The sequence below is a fragment of the Podarcis pityusensis genome, assembly GCF_964106645.2.
Source record: "Podarcis pityusensis genome assembly, chromosome: W".
NCBI classification, from domain to species: Eukaryota; Metazoa; Chordata; class Lepidosauria; order Squamata; family Lacertidae; genus Podarcis; species Podarcis pityusensis.
Window position 1 is genome coordinate 34,965,133 of NC_138045.1, and position 19,247 is coordinate 34,984,379.

Below are 19,247 nucleotides of genomic sequence, written 5' to 3' on the forward strand. Positions count from 1 at the left end.
GGAGGGCAAGACTCAAACTAATGGCTTCAAGTTACAAGAAAGGAGATTCCGACTAAACATCCATGACAGATGGCCACCCAATCTCTGCTTTAAAACCTCCAAGCAAGAAGAGCCCACAACCTCCTGAGGGAGACCGTTCCACTGTTAAACAGCACTTTACCATCAGAAAGTTCTTCCTGATGCTTAGTCAGAATTTCTCCTTTCTTGTAACTTGAAGGCACTGGTTTGAGTCCTCACCTCCAGAGTAGGAGAAAACAAGCTTGCTCCCTCTTTCATGCGACAGCCCTTGAGATATTTGAAGTTGGCTCTAACATCTCCTCTCAGCCTCCTCTTTTCCAGGCTAAACATACCCAGCTCCTTTAACTGTTCCTCATGAGACTTGGTTTGCAGACCCTGAATCATCTTGGTTGCCCTCCTTTGCACACCTTCCAGCTTGTCAATATCCTTCTTAATTTGTGGCACCCAGAACTGGACACAGTATTCCAGGTGTGGTCTGGGTCTGACCAAGGCAATGTAGACTCACCTGAGCTAGGTGGACCAATGATTTTTCTTGGTATAGAACAGCTTCCTAGAGCAAATAATGGCACCATTTAGCCAAAGCTAAGCAGGTCCAGGTCTGGTCACTTTATAGGTGGGTGACCACCTGGGAACCAGATGTGTGTTTCCATGATGGAAAGAAGGATGTATATTAGGGTTGCCATGTTTCAAAAAGTGAAAATCCGGACACAAAATTTGTTGCCTTGAGGTGAAAAGTGCAGAATCGAATGGTTTTTCTGGGAAAGGTCTTCTTCCTGCAGTGCATCACTAAACTATGGAACTCGCTCCCATAGAAGGCAGAGGCAGTGAGAGCCACCAACTTACATGGCTTTACAAGAGGATTAGACAAATTCACAGAGGAGGAGAGGGCTATCAATGGCTCCTGGCCACAATTGCTATGCTCTGCCTTCACGGTCAGAGTCAGCAACACGTGCAAACTCCAATTGCTGGAAGCCACGGGGGGGGGGGGGCTCTTGTGCTTGAATCCTGCTTGTGGGCTTCCCATAATAGGCCACTGTGAGAACAGGAGGCTGGGCTAGATGAGCCATTGGCCTCATCCAGAAAAACTCTTCTTGTATTATTATAGCTCAGGTACAGTATTTGTGTGTGATAAGCAATAGATTGTGGACCACCCTTGTGTGGTTTTCTGGGGGGTGGACACAAGGTGGCGCTGGCACCATTTGCGTTTCAGATAGGGAGGCGGAACTTCTGTGGGCATGGGAACAGCAAAAATGGTTTATCTGCTAGGCAGGTATGTGTGAGTGAGTGTGGCTAGTTCACTCTTTGTATTAATTAAAACAAGTACTAGGCTGGCTAACGGAGAAGTTCAGGTCTGCCCAGGCAAAGATATTTGCGTATGTTAGCAATTTGTTTTGCAGCAAAAGCACCTTAAAGGTTTATTCTTGTATCTAATGTAGAGGGAAGCTCATGCCATAACAAATCTGTTTAGGTGCCACGAATCTCGTCAGTGTTTATCTTAAGAATCTGCAGCCTGGCTTTTTCCTTAAAAAAATAAAATAAAAATAAATCTTCAGGACACTTTACAGAATTCAGTATAAAATCACAGCAGGAAATAACAAAAGTTTGCTACAAGAATCCTCAGGACAGCAATGAGCATTCATGAATTAAGCAGAACTGTGGATGCAGCACACCTACTAATACAAATGAATGACTACTAAAGCTCAAGTGAGCAGAATGAATTTGGCCCTGGAGTCTAAAAGTGAGGGTCATCATGGCACCTCTGCTGCTTGTGGAACGCTCTCCCCGGGGAGGTGGTGCCATCGTTACATATTTTCAGCGCCAGGCGAAAACATTCCTTTTAAACAAGGCTTTTACCTATCTATGCCTTTTACAGTAAGTGGGATGTATTAATGTATGCCCATCCCTGCCATATTTTAAAGTATATATGCGGGTTTGTTTGTTGGTGAGTGGTTGAGTTGCTTTGGCAAAAAACAAAACAGAAGTGTCTACTAAACAAACAAACAAACAAACTTATTTCATTTCTGCCCCAGGTACTTGAGCACCCAGGCAGGCTCCTCCATCATCTCCTCCTCTCTGGTCAGCGACTACGAGGAAATCAGCACCACTGCGCATTACCGCCTCTGGCACCGGGTCCAGATGAGACTTTGCAGTCCAATCCTGCTGCAAATGGGCATCTTTGTGGATAAACATGTGGAGCAGGGGAGAAGAAGGCAATGGTTGTGGAAGGGCATGGAGTATGTGGAAGAACCATAGCTCATTGACAGAGCAGAAGGTCCTGGGTTCGATCCCCAGCCACAGATCAAGGTACAGCTGGAAGAGATTTCTGCTTGAAACTCTGTCAGTTGGTGTGGAGAAGTGGCTCCCCCACTTTTGGGGGCCACTGCCCCCTTGGTTTCATCAACTCATCCCCAGTGACTTTACTCTACCTTATAAAATGCATTATTCAGATTAGCAGTTTGCACGACCTACTAAAAAAAGATCACAACACCGTCAAACAGTGTTGATTTCCCATTTGTTCAAAATGCAGTTGCAACTAGTAAGTTTCATTAACTCAGCAAAACGGATGAACTTGAATTGATCCAGTGATACCAGCGCTTCAGAGCCTGATAGTCACTTACACTTCCAATGCCCCCCTGCTGCCCCCTTACCTCTCAGTGCTCCCCCAGGTAATTCCACTGCCCCCTGGGGTGCTACTGCCCACTTTGGGAACCTTTGAGCTAGATAGATGGAGCAAAGCTCTGGTAACTTGCTATGTTCCTGTGAAGGGACACTGGTGCAGACCAGGGCTGCCCAAGATGTTTTGCTGCCTGAGGCAAAGGGTAAGATTGTGCCCTCCTCACATTCCTCACCCAGAAGGTGAGTGGACTGGCAGGTGAAACAATGAGAACAGAGTCCGACCTCACACTTCAGAGAAGCAGGCTAGCTTAGGATGGCCAATGCCAGGCCAGGCTGTGAGGCACAGCCAGTGGCTTCAGGAAGAATTGCTGGATAATAATAATAATTTATTTATACCCCGCCCATCTGACTGGGTTTCCCCAGCCACTCTGGACAGCTTTCAATAGAATATTAAAATACAATAGTCTATTAAACATTAAAAGCTTCCCTACACAGGGCTGGAGGCTGTCACTGCAGCTGCAAGAGGTTGCCACCTCACTCTGGCTAATGACAGGGACGGCCCTGGTCGAGAATTACTGTTATGCCTATCGGCTTGGTTGCTCGAGAGCTAACAGGCAAGATCCCTCACTGGTCTTTTCAAAGGCTTTATTATTGGTGCAAAACATTTACAGTGCAGAGCTCCTCAATTTCATGTCTTGCTCACTCACTAGCAGAATCTCAGAGTGGGCGGTCCTTAAACTTTCCCCAGCAGAGTAGTCTCTTGACCCCCAGCCGACGCCTCCCCTCTCTGTGCGAAAACCTACTGCGCAGGGAAGGCTTGGGTAAAGGGGGACCTCCCTCCCCCCCGCTTTGCTCAGGCACGGTGTCTTGGCTCTTTCTTGCATCCTCCGAGCCCTGCAGCTCTTCCCCACTAGAGGCGGGGCTTTCCTCCTCCGCTGAGGAAGTGCTGCTTCCCACAGTCTTTGGAGGCTCTCTGTAATCCAGCTACCCTTCCACCTCTCGCCTCTGAGCTGATGGCAGTTCCCTGACAATTACCATATGACTTTTTTAAAAAAGAGTAATGCGTTTTTGTGCACATACCCCAATCCTATGTTTGTGGATGACATGGAGGGTCAGAGACAGTCCAGGAGGGAAAGAGCCCAGTTCCTGCTTCTCAGAATCTGATGCCTCTGGAAAACCCCCAAGCAGGGCATGAGGAAATTTCCCCCTTCTGCCGCTGCACCCCAGCAATTGATGTTCAAAGTGTGCCACTCCTGACCCTGGTTTGCATATGCCATGGGTGTGGAACTGGATCCAGCCAGCAGCCTAGAGCCAGGACTCTCCCTCCCTCTGTGGGTCATTTTGGTAGGAAGGAGGAGCCGCCCACCAGTCAATTGCCTAGCATCATAGTGAGAGCCAGTATGGTATAATAGAGCGAGCGTTGGATTAGGACCTGGGAGACCAGGGTTCAAATCCCCGCTCTGCAATAAAGCTCACTTGGTATGTATGACCTTGGGGCAGTTGCTGCCTCTCAGCCTAACCAGCTGCGCAGACTGGTTGTGGGTATTCAATGGGGGAGGAGGAGACCCGTGCGCAGCACATTGAGCTCCCTGAAGGAAAAGATGATATATACTGTAAATGTAAAACAAATAAATGAACGGCTGAATGGCAGGATTGAGCCTGGCAGCTTGTAAAAGAAAGTTCAGGGTTCTTCCTCTGGAAAGGAAATATTATGAGTGCAGTCCCAATTCTCCATTTTCAGAGCAGCCCTTTCAGTGTTTACATCTCTTGCATCCTGTGATGTTGGGGAGATGGCCAGGTGGGTGGGGCCAAATGAGGATGTATCACAAAGCCTAATTAGGCCCACAGGTAGAGGTTCCATAACAGGAGTATACAGCCATTGTGGTTGGTAGCCGTGGGCAGCCTTATCTTCCTCTGTGAATTTGTCTAATTCATTTTTAAAGCTCTCCGTGTTGGTGGTCATCCCAAGGTGGTGGTGAGCCCTTTTATTATTTATTTATTTATTTATTGCATTTATGTCCCCACCTTTTCCTCCATGGCACTCTAACCACTATACGCCCCGGCTCCCCTTCCTCAAAGTGGCCCATGTAGCTGCAGGGTGGCTGCCTTTGTGTAACAGGCCCCGTCCCAGCTGGTGCTGATCGTGGTGTTGTGTTTGAATTGGCAGTGATCGAGAGGGTGGAGTTACCCCTGTTGTTTTGAGTGGATCCCCTTTGGGGCTTGATCCAGAGCTGCTTCTCTGTAGGGCTCAAGGCTTCCACTGTTTCCATCCCACTGCAGGCTCTGCCAGACCAGTTTGTGGAGCCAGTGTGCGCCTTCTGGAACTTCAGCAGAAGGTAGGTAGCTCAGGAAAGGAAACCTCTGTCTTGGCTGCATTACGAAGGGCGCGATGGAGAGTGGAAGATCTTAGTGGGCATGGAAGCTCAGATTGCGGGTGGGAGGGCAGCAGTCTGTAGGGTGGAGGGCCATAGAAGCATAGAGCTGTAGAATTGGAAGGGACCCCACGGGTCATTAGTCCAACCCCCTGAAATCCAGGACTCACAAGTAAGGGATCCCTGACAGATGACCATCCAACCTCTGCTTTAAAATCTCCAGTGAAGTAGAATGAATGAACGGATCTTTATTTGCGTCAGCCATCGGCCATAGCAATAATACAACTATAGGATATACAAAAAATAAAAATAAGAAGTCAGCTATATAAAATACATTTTAGGGTTTTGAATCAATAGTCAAATAGTGGATCTTATTCTAATTGCCCCAGCTAAAAACCTTGCAACCTTTGCTATCACCCCAGTGAAGCAGAGTCCACCTCTTTCGGAGGGAGTCCATTCCACTGTCAAACAGCTCTTACCATCAGAAAGTTCTTCCTAATATCTAGTCTGAATGCCTTTCTTGTAATCTGAATCCCTTGGTCTGGGTCCCACGCTCCAGAGCAGCAGAAAACAAGCTTGCCACATCTTCTGTGGGAGAGCATTTCAGAGGAATATCACTCTCTCATCTCCTTTTGGTCTCCTCTTTTGCAGGCTAGACAGACCCAGCTCCCATGCGGAAGTCTGAAATATGGGTCCATAGTTCCTTCCTGTAAAACAGAGCTTTCCAAACTGTGTTGTGACACATTAGTGTGTCGGCTGCAGTGCGTAGGTGTGTCACGTGAATGTTCCCCACACTCCTCACGGAACTGGAAAGGAGTTAGTTTCATCTCCAGTTTGCTAGTAAAACTGAATTACTGTGTCTCGGAATGATGACGCATGTCTAAAAAGTGTGTCACCAACATGAACAGTTTGGGAAGTTCTGCTGTAAAATCTCTAGTTATGGGGTCCACCTCTGGACACCCTCAGATGGGGAAGAAATTTGACTCGGTTCATATTTAGAGGCAAACATACCTGATTAGCAGTTTCTGAAACAATATGCAAACCAAAACTCAGCTGCTCTTCGAAATCCACACCTTTCAGAATTTTTTGCAAAGCAGTTCTCCAGACAAGTAATTAAATAAATACATATACTTGGGTTAAAAGTGTGAATAAAAATGCACATATTAGTGGAAATAATATACAAACATGCGCTGTACTAGAGAAAATAGTTTTGCAAAAATGGATTTGTCAGCCAGAATTGCATACACAAATGTGTATGTCAAGAGAAATTTGCACTAAAATGGCTGATAATTTCTCATGAGGACTTTTTCTAAATAAAACGAAATTGCAAAGTCATGTGGAAGTGTGGAGAAAGGAACTCACTGATGGAAAAATGTGAAACTGACATTGAACGGTTCACTCATCCCTGCCTTGGTGCCCGCCAACACCCCCTGCCCCTCTGAGGTTTTTTTTCTCCCCTTTAAATTGGGTTTTTATTGACTTATTTATTTGAATTTGTTTTTTGTTTGTTTTTTAAATGATATTTATTGAGAATTTTAAAATTACAAAGAAAAAAGAAGGAAAAAACAAGAGAAAGAGAAAAAGAGAGAAAAAAGTAGATAAAAGTAACAATTAAACAATACAAATCAATAAAAACCAAAATCAAAAAGAAAAAACAAAACACACAATGCAACACAATCAAAAAACAAAAATAAACAACAAATTTAAAAACAAATCCAGTATTCCCAAATCCTTAACTTTCATTAACTTATTTCATCGACCTCCGCACACCTCCCTTTTTTGTGTTCTAGTTGTTAATTATCTCAGCAAATCCTTTCCATCTTTCACAATATTCTGTCATTAAATTACCTTAATCTATTTTAACCTTATCTTACCATAAAAAAACCCTAAAGCTTAAAACTTAAATCTTATTTATACCTAATTCTTTTAACCATAATGTCAGGGAACTGCCATCGGAGCTAGAGGCGGAGGGAAGTTCATCGGTCCAGTTGTTCCCATACCTTTCCAGGGTTCCACAAACTGATCCCTAGTGCCGGCTTCCCTATCAAAACCATTATTTAGAATAGCAGTTTGCTCCACCCACTAAGAAGGACAACAACACAATAAAATTCAAAACAGCAGCAAATAATTGCACGTTTATTCAAAATCCAATCCAATCCAAACTATTTACTTGCATTCCTGTGTTGGAGGGGGTTGGGCTAGATGACCCTCAGGATCCCTTCCAATAGTACAATTCTAATTCAGCAAAATTGATGAGCTAGATCCAGTGATGTCTGATGAAGCCTTCACACCTCCAGTGCCCACCTCTGCTGCCCCCTTGCCTCTTAATACCCCTCTAAGTAATCTCACTGATTAAATCCTTGGGGGTGGTTGGTGGGGGTGGGAGGAGCACTCTGGTTTGGCTAAGAGGCCTCCGGTTAGCAGCAAGCCTTTCTGGGGCAACTGAAGCTCTGTGCTTCTCTCTGGTTTCAACAGCTGTTTGCTGCTGACTCCTCTCATTGGGTGCTGCTGGACTTAGAGATTTGTCCTTCAGTCCCTGTTGGGCTTCTCCCTCCCCCCCTCTCCTTTCATGCCATGCTAGCCCCAAAGGAGGAAGAGGAGGAGGCTGGTCCACTGCAGGCTGCTCTGTTATCACCTCCCACCTGGAATTTACCACCTGCTCTTGCAACCACACCACCAACTTTGCAGTGCTGCTGCAGGCCTATGAGGTGCAGATGAGAGAGACTGAACCCTTTGCTTAAGGGAACCAGGGGGCGGGCAGGTTGGGGGGCAGGGGAACAGGCCTTAGTGCCATCCCAAAATGTTTTTTTTCTGCCTGCAATGAATGGCAATATGGTGCCTCTTCCTCCACCCCACATACAAAAGCCACAGGTTTGCACTAGCAGCTGGATAACTCTTTCGCCACAGAGGTGTGTCTGGCATCTTCATTATACAGATACAGCTTTACTCGAATACTGAAGACACACCTCTTTACCTTGGCTTTTGACACTTGAGGTGTATGTCTTTGGACCCATCTAATTTCTGTAATTTTTGTTAGGAGAGCTTGCAGCCCGGGTAAATTAGATTGAAATAATCACTTACTGTTTCTGGAGTTCAAAGGCTTTATTCATGCAGGAGCTATTAACAGAATGAGTAGGATAAAAGAGAGAAGTACCAAATATCTTGTCTCAACATGTTGGAAGAGAGAGCACAAAATGGTTCAGCTTTTAGTGGTGCAGTTAACTTATAGAGGCCACAAGCAAGTGTTGGATAGATTGCTAGCCAAACAGCGTCCTCATGTGGTTTGAAGCAACACATGCATGAAATAGAAGCTCAAGAGAAGGAAATGTATTTGCTTTTTCCCAACAATTTTAAGTTGTTTTAAATTGATTTTAATGTTGTGCTTTAGTTGTTGTAACCTGCCCTGGGACTTTGGGGTGATGAATGGGTAATAAATGGTAGTAGTAGTAGTAGTAGTAGTAATAATGGGACAGTCGACCACACCTCAGTCAAGTGGGCTTTTTGAGGATGGGTGGCGGTGGTTTGCAGGACATCCTGTGTGGCCTACCCAACTCTATCCACCAATAAAAGGGAATGGCTGGGGAGGGGCTTGGGTGGAATAGCCAGGGGTTGCCCCTACCCCAACACCCGCCAACTGAGGCAGTTGCCTCACTTTGCCTAACAGTAAGCTGACTCTGCTTAGCAAGTTGTTCCTGTGTGTTTGAGCAGAGGAGTGCAGAGGAGGAGTCAACCCTGAAGACCTTGACCTTTGTTGGCTGTGGTGTCTCGTTCTGTGCCCTGATTGTCACCTTTGTCCTCTTCCTGGCAGTTGGGTAAGGCTTGAGCAGGGCCACGTCTCCAGAAGCAACACAGGTGTAGGATGGGGATGATTTCCTTACAGAAGAACATCATGACACTCTGTTGGATCAGGCCAATGGGGGCCCATCTAGTCCAGTATCCTGTTCTCACAGTGCCCCCCCCCCAGATGCTAGAGGGAGACCCCACAAGCAAAATCCGAGCACAAGAACCCTCTTGTGCTATCTTGGATAGCCACACACACCAATCTAAGAACTAGGCAGCTGCCCCAGGTCTGTGCTCTAGGAAGCACTTGCAGCAACCAGGAACCACTCCCCCTCCCCCATATGCACCTTTCCCCAGTGGGCTGTGTGCATGTAGCCAGAGGCTACACCTGCATGGAAGATGCCTCTGCTCTTCCCTCTTCAGTCCCTTCCTGGTTTGGGAGACATAGTGCAGGGGAGGCGCCTGGCAGTTCACTTGCCCAGCCTGCCTCTTCCTCCAGCTTGGAAGCTGCCTCTGCCTCTGTTTCCTGGCTGCCACAGGCCTCCACAACCCACTGCCCCCCGCTCCTGAGTCCGACTCCATGCCTCCTTCCCCCAGTGCACACTCGTCAGTGCCCTGCCAGTCCCTGCCAGATTCCTGCCTCCAACTGTGGAGACAGAGCAGAGCCATCCTGGCTAGGAGCCATCCCTAGTCCGCCCCCTCCTCCTCCGTGGATTTGTCTCATCCTCTTTCAAAGCCATCCCAGTTGGAAGCCACCCCTGCCTCCTGTGGAAGTGAGTTCCAAAGGACTGGACAAATTCATGGAGATGGAGGAGGGGGAGGGGGAGGAGGAGGAGGAGGAGGGCTATTGATGGCTCCTAGCCAGGACGGCTCTGCTGCGGCTCCACAGTTGGAGACAACGATGCTTCTGAATGCCATTTGCTGGAAACACCAGGAGGGGAGAGGACTGTTTGGCCACTGTGAGAACAGGAATCAGGGCTAGGTGGACCATCATGGACCTGATCCTGCAGGCATGCTATGTTCCTTATGAAGGGGTGCAAAGCGCTCCCTGTTCTTGCTTGAGTACTTTGTATGAGTCGTTCCTGACTGTGGCTCCACCGTAGGGATCAGGCATTGCAGGGACTCCAACTCTCATCAGCCCCAGCCAGCAGAGTGCATGGTCATTGGGGGGGGGGGCGGCTGCAGGTTCTGCATCCCGTCTCCTAAGCATGTGATGGGACTTGACCAGCACGGGGGCTGGGTATCAGGAATGGCACTCCCAGAAGTGTTGGTTCTCCAGGGTGAGAGACAGGGAGGAAAAAGGAGAGATCCCGGGTGGGAGCTGGGAGGGGGCTGCTACCCTCTGTAGGTGGTGGGGGTTGAGAACTGCCTCTAGGAGAAGTCTCCATATTATACGTATTCTGTTTGTAGCTTTCGTAGCTGTTCTTGTAGTGAGAATTTTTTTTTAAAAAATTGAACAGTAAAAAAGGGGGGTGCACTCCCAGCTTTGTTTCTTGACTCCCATCACCCCATCCCCCCTCCCTCCCTGCAGTGTCCCCAAGAGCGAGAGGACCACAGTGCACAAGAACCTGATATTTGCACTGGTAGCTGCGGAGGCCTTGCTCATGTTCAGTGAATTGGCCAAAACCAACCAGGTAGGAAGGGCAGGCAGCTGGGAGAGACCTCATGGGGGACCTACCCACCTTTGCCAGCCGGACAGAGACCTTTTCTGGTCCTGCTTCCTGCCAATGGATCCCTAGCCCCTCGCCCTCACCTCCCACAGCCTCCTGCCCTTCCTTCCATTCCTCTCCCCAGGGAGTGTGCTTTGCCGTCACGGGAGGGCTCATTAGGGAAAGCACAAGGGCCGTCTTACCCATAGGCAATAGGGGTGTGGGGCACCTGGGCGCCGGGCTCTCAGGGGCACCAGGCCAAGAGTCCAGGGCCCAAGAGTTGAGTCCGGGGAAGAGCCTGCCCGTCGGTCAGAGTGCTGCAGTGGGCTCTTCTGCTGTGGGCGGCTCTGTGCTGCGAGTTTGGGGGCAACCAAGCCAGCGAGACACTGAGGCAGCCAGCCGGCTCCACCCTCCTGGCTACCTGGGACTGTGTAACCGGGGGGGGGGGCATGTGAGGAGAACCTGAGCTTACAGGGTTAAACAGCTCAGAGTGTACGTCTTGCCTACTGTGGGGTGGGGAGAGACTCTGCGTCACTTCCGAGAGTCTCAGCTCTTTGTCCTCTCTGCTTTCGCTTTTGAGAAGAGCAGACGTGTTTCACGATGCTGCGTGATGTGTTAGACAATGGATAGAATCTGCTGTAAATAAAGCTGCTTTTAGTTATTAGAACCCTGTGTGAGACTCTGTTTTGTGAACACAGAAGCACGGAAGACAGCAGCTTTCTCTGACCGCTGCGAACTCTGCTATTTTGCTCAGAGCATCGGAATGCGGACTTTGGAATGCAGAGGCCTGGCAGCGAGAGCGGGCCGGACACCAGGCTTATCTGAGCAATAAATCTTCTCAGGGCACCGGGCAGATCTTTGCACCCCTGTGCCGCATATGCTTAAGACAGCCCTGGACACACCTCGGTTTAAGAACGGACTTCCAGAAAGGATTAAGTTCGTAAACCGAGGTACCACTGTATGGCCATCCTGAGGGGCATTCTTGCCCTATCGCATTGCAAAAGTGGGCTCAACCAGTTGCCCTCCAACTCTAATCATAGTATGAACAGTTGCAGGATTTCAGCAGGGGGATAATGTGTTGGGATGCGTCTGGAGAGACGGGGGCAATTGGCAGGCCCCCAGCTGGCTCCAGCCACCAGCCGACAGCCGGGCGAACTCCGGTTCTCGTCGGAACAGCATCAATCAGTGACACAAGCCTCAGAGACCTTTAGAGACTTGGCACTCTTTAATCAGCAGAATGAATAACGTCTCACAACGGAAGTGGAGGACAGAGACATATGTAAGCATATTTATAGGTGTTTATTCAGCATAGTTCAGGAACAAAGGAAAAAACATGTCTGCTTCCCTTCGTGTCCAAGCAAAACAGCAGTACAACATTTTACATTTGGATTAAAAATTTGAAACAATCTGGATAAGGGAAAGGGAATTTAAAAAACGGAAGCCAGTCCCTACCTGCTGATAGAATAGGAAAACAGAGACGTTTTCCGATGCAAGAGAAAAGATTTAGAGATTTGTAAACTTCCAAAGACTGAATCTATTATCCCCCCAAAAGCAGGTGAAGGGAGGGGGGAGAGAATTTAACATTACTGAAATACCTGCAAAAGCTTTCAAAAAGCACTTTTAAAAGCCACTTGACTTTCTGGAAGGGTGACTAGGTCAGAGCAGAGAGCAGCCATTGTGATGCAACAATGAAGGAATGTCAATTACTTTCGTTTCCTACTGGGATACTCTGAAGTGCTGCAGCAGGCTGAACTGAATTTTAACCCTTAAATTGAAAACTGGCAACATATTTGAATTGCTTGAGGAGTGAAAAAGGAAAATAAATAAGAAAGGCAGGTTGGAAAAAAATTGGGACTGTATTTTAACTGTCTTGTTCCGCAAACTGGAGCTGTTGCATGACTACTAGCTCATTACTCCTGACTCTGTGGAAATAAAAGCATCTTTGACCTTGGAAATCTGAGTCACCAACGGTGTTATGGTGGGAGAGCAGGGGAAAAAACCACACACTAGAAGAGAATCTAAAGACCAGGCTTTCCAAGAGCAAATATTGGAGTTTATGAAAGACAATAAGCAGGGTTTGCAGAGTCTTGCAACAGAGGTCAGAGCTAATACGCTCTGTCTCCAGGAATTTAAAAAAGACTTTGGAATTCTGCACAAAGATCTCCAAGAGGTCAAAACAGAAGTTGCAGGTTTGCAGAAAAGAGTATCAGAGATTGAAACTGTTAAACTTTCAGACTTAGAAAGATTACAGGAAGAATCGCAAACAGCAATAGCTTTTATACAACTTAAGGAAAGAGAGACATATCTTCATCTGAGAGGTCTACCAGAGATTGAACAAGGAAATTTGAAAGCGTACAGGAATTTGTGTCCTTTTGGGACCTAACAAAGGGAGAGGTGGAATCTACAATTGTAAAGGCCTACAGATTTGGACCTAGAGGTAAAAAGGACTCAAAAATTTTAAATGATTGCATGGTAGTCTTCCAAAAAAAGGATCAAAGAGATAAAATTTGGGGATTGCATTACAAGAAGAATTTTGAAGTACAACAGCATTCAATTGTTTTGTTTAAAGAAATCCCAAAACTTTTCTTGGCAAAAAAGAATAACTATTTGGATCTTACAAGTGCTTTGAGTAGAAAAAACATCTTCTTTCGATGGGAATTTCCACAAGGCCTTTCATTTAAATACCAGCAAAGGAAATATTGAATCAGATCAATTGCAGAAAAGAGAAGATTCCTGGAAAAGAACGCTAGCGATTTTGGATTTGACACAGGAGCAGGAGTTGGTTCAGGCACAGGTGCAGCTTCGGGATCAGGATCAGAACTTGGGGCAGGAATCAGACCTTCAGATTTGGACTGAGACAATATGGCATTAAGAATTTTATCTTGAAATGTTAACAGGCTTAATTCACAGTCTAAAAGACAAAAAGTGCATCATGTGCTGATAAAACAGAATTTAGATGTGATATTGTCAGGGAACTGACATCGGAGCTAGAGGTGGAGGGGAGGCTCTCTAATGATGCTGGAGAAGGGCCCAGCAGGGAGAGAGGCAGCTCAGCAGATGGGGAAGCAATTCAGTGCAACACCAGGAATAAGGAGGGGCAGATGGGGGAATCGGAGAGAGGGCTCCCAGACTCTTCTCCGGACACCAGCGGGGAGAGCACTGGTCCTCCGCTACCCACGCCCTCCCTGCGCAGGAGACTTCCACGCAGAGAAAGTAGGAGGAGACTGGGTGTCAAACAACTTTTATGTTGGAAAAGGTTTAAGAAACGCCCACTGACGGATTCTGCTAGTGACTGAGGCAGCCACGAATTGAAGGGCTGTCCAGACAGAAAGGTTTAACAAGGCAACATAGCCAGGAGAGGCGGCAACTTACGCACGAGCAACCCCATACCATTATAGATATGTTTACAAGAAACTCATGTAATAAGAACCACAGGAAAATTCTGCAAAATAAAAAATTAGGCCAGGAATTTATCTCTTCAGATAGGGTTAAAAAAAGAGGTGTTGTGATTTATGTTAAAGAGAAATTCAGTCCCAAAATGATCTTCAAGGATGATGTTGGAAGATATGTTGCAGTGGAATTGGCAGTACAAGGCAAAAAAAAACTTGATGCTTGGAATCTATGCACCAAATGAGGGCAAGTCGGAATTCTTTAAAAATTTACAGGCCACTCTTATGGATTACAAAATTGTCTTGATGGGGGATTTGAACGGTGTAGTCTCAACAATGATGGATAGAACCCAAAGGCAAAAGCTTACTAATGATGGGAGGCTACCAAAGACGTTTTTGAGATGGTGGACCAGTTTGACCTGGTGGACATTTGGAATTCAATGGAGAAAGATTTTAAATTTTTTCAGTTGCAAATCTATCATGCAGGCGTCTGGATTATATACGGCTAACTAAAGACTTAACCCCAAGAGTGACTAAATCTGATATTTGCCCAAGGACTTGTTCCGATCATAATGCTGTGGTGACAGAGTTAAAATTGTCTCTACAGGGTTCTTTTAGATGGTGGATGAATGATGCTTTACTGAGAAATGATTTGATTGTAAATAAAGCTCAGAAGACCCTAAAGGACTATTTTGAGTTGAACCTGAATCCTGGAATTGAAGCAAGGGTTGTATGGGATGCAAGTAAAACGGTAGTGCGAGGTTTTCTGATTCAACAGAATTCTATCAGGAAGAAAGCACAGAATGAGCAAAAGGGGAAAAAATTCTGTCTCAATTAAAGGAGAAAGAGAAAAAACTGAGATGTAACCAAAAAAACAACAGATTCAAAAGGAAATTAAAGCGTTACAATCTCAGTATTCACAAATAGTAAACCGAGAAACTCAATGGAAAATTAAATTGATGAAACAAAAGACTTTTGAATCGGCAAATAAATGCGGAAAATTACTGGCTTGGCAATTGAAAAAGAGACAGAAGGAGAGTACAATAATTAATATTATGGAGGATGGTAAGAATATTGAGAACCCAGCAGAGATTAGAAAATGTTTTCAAAAGTACTACAAGCAGGTTTACAAAAAAGAAAAAGAAGAAAAGGAAAAAATGGAACAGTTTTTGGAGAAAAATGGATTGCAGAAAATTCCAGCGGACAAAAAGAACCTACTAAATGAACTGATTACAAGACAAGAAGTTGAAGGGGCAATTGCCCAAATGAAAATAGGCAAAGCACCGGGACCTGATGGTTTAACATCCAAATATTATAAAATATTTAAGGAACCTACTAAATGAACTGATTACAAGACAAGAAGTTGAAGGGGCAATTGCCCAAATGAAAATAGGCAAAGCACCGGGACCTGATGGTTTAACATCCAAATATTATAAAATATTTAAGGATTGGCTGATACAATCATGGATGCATGTTTGTAACAAAATATTACAGGGGGACAAAGCACCCGAGTCCTGGAAAGAGGCATTCGTCACTCTGATACCCAAACCAGATACAGATAGAGCTCATGTAAAGAATTACCGACCAATTTCTTTGTTGAATGTGGATTATAAAATATTTGCAAATATTTTGGCTACAAGACTGAAGAAGGTTTTGAATAAACACATGCATAAAGATCAATCAGGTTTTTTACCTGAGAGGCATATGAAAGATAATATTAGGAACATAGTGGATGTGTTGGAAAGAGTAGAGGTAAAAAAGAATACTAAAGCAATGTTAATGTTTATTGATGCAGAGAAAGGCTTTGATAATGTTTCTTGGAGTTTTATGAAACAGAACGTATGTAATATGGGGGTAGGTCAAAAAAATTTAAATGGTATTGATGCAATTGATGCAAATTAAATGGTATTGATGCAGAAAGCAAAAATTATAATTAACAATGTGGTTTCAGAAGAAATTAGGATTGAGAAGGGAACCAGGCAAGGGTGCCCACTTTCCCCCCTGCTTTTTATTTTTGTCCTAGAGGTGCTGTTGAATATGATAAGGAAAGATGAAGAATTTAAAGGCATAGTAGTGGGAACTAAACAATATAAGTTAAAAGCCTTTGCTGATGATTTGGTATTGACTTTACAGGACCCTGAGATCAGTGCAATCAAAGCACTGAAGATAATTCAAGAGTTCAGATAAGTTGCAGGTTCCAAACTGAATAAGAAACGGAAGTAGGGGACCAATTTATATTAAAATCTTATGATCAGTTGAAAGATAAATTAGATGATTGGTTCCAGTACATCCAGATAAATGAAGTGTTTAAAATGGATAAGAAAATCAGTTTTCAAACAGAGAAATCCAAACTGGAAACAGAATTATTAGATACAAAAACGAAAAACCTATCTAAGATGTATAATTTATTGCTGGAATGGCATATGAAAGATGAACAAGTGAAATCTGTAATGATTGAATGGGCCAGGGATGTGGGGCACAATAGCATGGTGGTGGATTGGGAGAAATTGTGGAATCCCCAAAAAGGATGTTACCTTTTTTTTGTATGCCACAACAGCTGCGAGAATATTGCTAGTGAAGAATTGGAAGAAACAAGATTTACCAACTATCGAAGAACGGCAGATGAAGATGATGGACTAATGGAACTTGCCGAACTGACCGGGAGACTCCAAGACCATAGAGGAGAGACGGTGGAAGAAGATTGGAAGAAGTTTAAGGAATAAATATTTAAGGAATATTTGAAAAAATATGTTAATATTTAAATCTTAGAATAGCTTTGGAAGTGGATATAGGCTGTAGGGTTAGAAGTAGAAGATAGTGCATTTTAAAATAGTATTATTTGTAAGTGATAAAATGTGAAGATTTTTATGGCTACAGTAAGTGTGATAAAAAATATGGTTAGAAATTATGATATATGTAAACTGCTAAAGATGAGGCAAAATGAAAATCAGATAGTGGGGACTTGGGGAAGCCCACCTAACAATGTTTAGAAAGAATAAGGATAAGACAAGAATCTGTTTGTATTGTTTGTTTTTCTGTTTGTGTTGTTTATTTGTGTTATAAAATGAATAAAAAATTGGGGGGGGGGACGGACAAAAAAAACACACAGCAGTACAGCAAAAGCAATATACAATGGAAGTTCCCAGGAGACTGTGCTGGAAGTAAACAGACATGTGACATACTATGACTCCACATTGTTAGGATATTTCCGTTCCACCTTAAAAGGGGACAGGCTGTTGTGAGTCACAGCCTACGTATTTCCTGCTCGTTTTTTGACAGAATTACAAGCCTGGTAGATGAAGGGAATGCAGTGGATGTAGCCTACCTTGATTTCAGCAAGGCATTTGACAAGGTACCCCATGATATTCTTGTAACGAAGCTGGTAAAATGTGGTCTTGACTATGCTACCACTCAGTGGATTTGTAACTGGCTGACTGACCGAACCCAAAGGGTGCTCATCAATGGTTCCTCTTCATCCTGGAGAAGAGTGACTAGTGGGGTGCCACAGGGTTCTGTCTTGGGCCCGGTCTTATTCAACATCTTTATCAACGACTTGGATGATGGACTCAAGGGCATCCTGATCAAATTTGCAGATGACACCAAACTGGGAGGGGTGGCTAACACCCCAGAGGACAGGATCACACTTCAAAACGACCTTGACAGATTAGAGAACTGGGCCAAAACAAACAAGATGAATTTTAACAGGGAGAAATGTAAAGTATTGCACTTGGGCAAAAAAAATGAGAGGCACAAATACAAGATGGGGGACACCTGGCTTGAGAGCAGTACATGTGAAAAGGATCTAGGAGTCTTGGTTGACCACAAACTTGACATGAGCCAACAGTGTGACGCGGCAGCTAAAAAAGCCAATGCAATTCTGGGCTGCATCAATAGGAGTATAGCATCTAGATCAAGGGAAGTAATAGTGCCACTGTATTCTGCTCTGGTCAGACCTCACCTGGAGTACTGTGTCCAGTTCTGGGCACCACAGTTCAAGAAGGACACTGACAAACTGGAACGTGTCCAGAGGAGGGCAACCAAAATGGTCAAAGGCCTGGAAACGATGCCTTATGAGGAACGGCTAAGGGAGCTGGGCATGTTTAGCCTGGAGAAGAGGAGGTTAAGGGGTGATATGATAGCCATGTTCAAATATATAAAAGGATGTCACATAGAGGAGGGAGAAAGATTGTTTTCTGCTGCTCCAGAGAAGCGGACACGGAGCAATGGATCCAAACTACAAGAAAGAAGATTCCACCTAAACATTAGGAAGAACTTCCTGACAGTAAGAGCTGTTCGATAGTGGAATTTGCTGCCAAGGAGTGTGGTGGAGTCTCCTTCTTTGGAGGTCTTTAAGCAGAGGCTTGACAACCATATGTCAGGAGTGCTCTGATGGTGTTTCCTGCTTGGCAGGGGGTTGGACTCGATTGCCCTTGTGGTCTCTTCCAGCTCTATGATTCTATGATTCTATGATTCTATGGTTGCAAGCTGCAGGGGGAGCTGACTGTGATGTCATCCCAGGCAGCATTCCTGCCTCCAGGGGGAGCCAAGGAGTCGGCAGCTGAGAGCTCTGTTTCTCATGAGAACCAAGGTCATCATCTCTGCAGAGGCCGGAAGGCCAGAAGTAAACAGAGACAGAACCCTGCAGATGGCCCGAAGCAGAAGGGGGGTGGAAAGCCCACGCCAGTGGAAAACAAGGCTTTGTTTGCTGGCAATGCTTCACCAAAGGCTAAAGGCAAGTTTGATGGCCAGGAGCAGGGGGGCAAGCAGCAAAAGCCCACGCCGGTGGAAGACAAGGTTTTGCTTGCTGGAAAAGCTGCTCCAAAGGCCAAGGCCAGGTTTGTTGTAGATTCGGGAGCCACGCGGCATTTGGCCAAAGATAAACATCTTTTTATCTCCTTCACGCCTCAAGATGGTGAGATCCACCAGGCTGATGGAAAGACGTTGCGAATTGCAGGAGTTGGGAATGTGAGACTGGCAAGTCTGCACACAAGCATCAAAGATGTACTTTACGTTCCAGATTCTGCAGACAATTTGTTCAGTGTCCCACAGCTGACTGGGCGTGGCTTTGAGATTTCCTTCAAGAGGAGCGTCTTTGTCATCAGGAAAGGCAAAGAGGACATTTTGCATGCAAAGTTTATAGATGGTTTGTTCTGTATAACTTATGATGACAATGGTGCTGCTGTGTCTAATGTTGGTTCTTGTTGTGTTGCACAAACTAACAAAGTTATTCATGCAGGATGCATTCACGAGGCACACAGAAGATTTGCTCACATGTCATGGCAGGCACTGGCCAAGATGCCTGAGTTGGTTCAGGGTTTGAACATCAAGCCCTGTAAGTTTCACATGAAATGTGTATCTTGTGCAGAGAACAAGGTGAAGGTTGCTCCAAAAGGCAAGGAGTCTAGCAGGCAGGCTTCCAAACC

General features: G+C 45.3%; 1 pseudogene across 1 annotated transcript in view; it reads left to right on the forward strand.

The window, feature by feature from the left end:
- The window catches only part of LOC308467690 (adhesion G protein-coupled receptor D2-like), a 634,294-nt pseudogene extending 623,229 nt beyond the window's left edge, over positions 1-11,065 (forward strand). Inside the window, exons 10-16 of the transcript in view lie at positions 2,053-2,154; positions 4,915-4,970; positions 7,588-7,720; positions 8,715-8,818; positions 10,318-10,420; positions 10,581-10,644; positions 11,016-11,065. The product of the transcript in view is annotated as an adhesion G protein-coupled receptor D2-like (transcript). The remainder of the gene's footprint in view (positions 1-2,052; positions 2,155-4,914; positions 4,971-7,587; positions 7,721-8,714; positions 8,819-10,317; positions 10,421-10,580; positions 10,645-11,015) is intronic.
- The last annotated feature ends 8,182 nt before the right edge of the window (positions 11,066-19,247 follow it).